We start from the raw sequence: 3,268 nt of genomic DNA, 5'->3' as shown, positions 1-3,268 counted from the left end.
TAGGCCAGGAAAAACCAAGCCGCCTTCACACTCAGACATCCAGATTCTGTATGAGCCCATGGTCTCAGGAAGTGGCCTTTGAAGGACAAAGGTCTAGTGCATGCCTATTATCCCTGCATTCAGGAGGCTGAAGCAGGGGGATGCAGAGTTTAAAGCCAGCATGGGCTTCACAGGGAGACCTTGTCTGATTTCTAAATTATTAATGGCATTTTCATTTTCAAATGAACAAGCCTTAGAATCGAGCACTAACCTCAGGCCCAAGGAGATATTCTCCCAGAAAAAAAAAGTCCTGGAAACTACGCCCCTGCTGTGGCCCAGCAAAATAGCAGGACATGAAGTCACCAAGCATTCCTTGAGATCCAGGGATCCAAGATGGCCGCCTGCAGAGACCCTCTGCAGAGCACTAAGCAGCCCAGCGGGGCAGTCAGTTCCTGGGAAACACCCCACAGGGCCATGCCCTGGCCCTTCAGGAGTCTGCCAGCAATGGCTTCCCGGAAGAGAGACAGAGCAGAGTCTGAAAGAATCAGTACAAGCGGTGGCGGGAGGAATAAAAGGCTTCTTGGCGAGCTCGTCTCAGAGTCACTGAGCCCTACAGACCAGCCTCCAGGGGCCCAGGGATCGATGAGGAGAAACACAGAGGCTCGGGTCCTGAAGGCGATCTACCTGCAGCACACTGGAATCACCCACAGGGTTTTCTAGAACTCCCAACGCCAGGGCAGGAGAGACTGGGGAGATGGCTCAACAGTTAAGAGCACTGCCTATTCTTTCCGAGGACCTGGGTTCAATTCCCAGCACCCACATGGCAGCTCACAACTGTTTGTAACTCTACTTCCAGGGTATCTGACACCTTCACTGAACCAATGCACAGGAAATAAATTAAAAATTAAAGAAAGAAAGAAAGAAAGAAAGAAAGAAAGAAAGAAAGAAAGAAAGAAAGAAAGAAAGAAAGAAAGAAAGAAAGAAATCCTGATAGCTCCATCCTGACCCAGCTCGGACAGAAAGGATTTGGAATGAGCCCTGGGCACTAGGATTTACAATGTGCGCAGGAAATTTGTGCACAGCCAGGCTTAAGAGTCCACGTGTGACAGGTAGAATGCCAGGTCCCAGCCTCAGCCCAGCCCCCCCTTAGCCTTCTCTCCTCGTGTCTAGAGCCTGCCTGCTGGGAGACCCTTCCCGTGCCTTCCTCTCCTTCTGCTCATAGAACTCTGCCACGGCAGGGTGCAGTGGGGAGCATGGTCCCCTAATTTTGTCACTCTGCATTCACCATACCCCTGGTCATGGTCACCCCCGAATGGGTTCGTACCTTTCCCTGTGAGACATTCAGCTTCCCCAGCACAGGAGCCATGACTTGGGAGCCTCTCTCTCTCTCAGTTCCTTCTCTTGGAGCCCCTCAAGTGGCTGGACCTCCGAGGTCCTATGAAAGCCGGAAAGGCTGAGACAATCTCCCCAGTCTTTCCCTCCAGGGCCTCGGGGCCACCGTTCCTCCTCCGCATACTGCCCCTGCTCATGTGTGTGAAGCTGTGACAGAAACTCAGCTGTCAGAGTATTTGTCTAGGGTGCCCAGAGCCCTGGGTGGCATCCCTGGCAATGTGTACAACTGGATGCGGTGGTGTAGGCTATAATTCAGCACTGTAATCCCAGCAGGAGGTTCAGAAGTTCAAGGTCACCCTCAACTACATAGCAAATTCAAGGCCAGTCTGGGATCATGAGACCCCGTCTAAATAAATACAAATAAATACGTGGCAGTTGGTTTGACTGGCTTGGATCTCAGTTTAGAGGTCTAGGCGTAAGGTAGTGTTGGGAATTACCTACACATAAGTGATGTCTAGAAGACCAGATACCTGGCTTAAGAGCAAAGTATGTTGGCAATGAAGGGGCAATCCAATCCTTCAGCGGACCCCCAGACTCCACCTCCCTGTCTGCCAACATGCTCCCATTGGCCAGAGCCAGAGCAGCAGTGAAGGGGTGTCTGTACTTTGAGACTTGAGATCTCCAGTCAGTTCCTCAGTCCAGGTTGTTGGGAGGCACAACTAACAATCTGCCCTTTTTCTCTCCTCTCCCCTACCCCTTGTGCCCTCTCACCCCCCCCACCTCTGAACTCCCTCTCCTTTTCTCTTGGCTCCGCCTCCTGCTCCTCCTCTTGCCCCTTCCGGAATCCCCGTGTGCTCCTCCCCCAAGGTGAAGGTCTGGTTCCAGAATCGCCGCACCAAGCAAAAGAAGGACCAGAGCAGAGACCTGGAGAAGCGGGCATCCTCTTCTGCCTCTGAGGCCTTTGCCACCTCCAGCGTTCTGCGACTTCTGGAACAGGGGCGGCTGCTCTCCGTGCCCAGGGCCCCAGCCTCCTGGCACTGACCCCCGGCCTGCCAGGCCTTCCTGCTTGCCACAGGGGCACCTCCTTGGGTGACCCCAGGAACTCCTCCCCAAGCCTCAATCCAGTGCCCTCGGCCTCAGCATCGTCCCCTCTGCCAGCCATCTGCTTTTCCACAGCTCCGCTCCTGGACTTGCCTGCCAGCCAAAACTGGGGTCCTCAGCGTTTGAGCCCTACATCAGGCTAGAACAACAGAAAGTAGGCAGCCCTGGCCAAAGTGGCAAGAAAGCTGACACTTAAGAGTCCCGTCCCCGTGTGACACTGAGTCCCCAGCACAGCACGACCCCAACCTCCTGGCCCCTGTGGACTGTACTGAGCAGGCCTGGAAGAGAAGGAGTGGACACAGCATGCTCCTCTCCACCTGCCCTCAGCTCAGAGACTGTACCAAATGACTTTGGTCCCAACGTACTCTGATGTGTGTGTCATGTGCGTGTGAGCGTGTGTGTGCATACGTGTGTGCGTGTGTGTCTCACTGAAATAAAGAAGGGAACTGGTCCCAGCAGCACCAACTCACCCCCTTCTGTCCTTGTCCTCAATGTGCAGCAAAATGGGACCTCAAAGGAAGGGGTGGGCCTGGGGCTGGTGTCACAGGCGTGGGTCCACTGTTTACACAGCTTTCATCTGGACTCACAGCCCTACAACATCTGTGCTTTCTCTGGTCAAGCTCTCTCCCACGGGACTTTTCTTTCAAATTCAAAATACTTGTTCAGGTGGGCAGTAAGTCCTTCAAGGGGTGGATGGTGCAAGGTGGAAGGAGGTCTGAGAGAGCATCAAAGGTACGCCGGAAAAGGCTGGACTGGGAGAGGCCTCTGCAGCATCAGCACTCAGAAAAGTCCCATTCTGCTCATGGTGCTTTCATCGAACCTTTATTTGCAATAATCATAGACTCTCGGGAGTCGT

General features: G+C 53.7%; 1 pseudogene; it reads left to right on the top strand.

Moving 5' to 3' along the window:
- The first annotated feature begins 2,178 nt into the window (after positions 1-2,178).
- LOC119087199 lies at positions 2,179-2,866 on the top strand (annotated as a pseudogene).
- The last annotated feature ends 402 nt before the right edge of the window (positions 2,867-3,268 follow it).

This window comes from Peromyscus leucopus, unplaced genomic scaffold, assembly GCF_004664715.2.
Source record: "Peromyscus leucopus breed LL Stock unplaced genomic scaffold, UCI_PerLeu_2.1 scaffold_259, whole genome shotgun sequence".
In the NCBI taxonomy this organism is placed as follows: domain Eukaryota; kingdom Metazoa; phylum Chordata; class Mammalia; order Rodentia; family Cricetidae; genus Peromyscus; species Peromyscus leucopus.
Note: the sequence above shows the minus strand (reverse complement) of the source record. Positions and strands in the feature narration are given on the sequence as shown.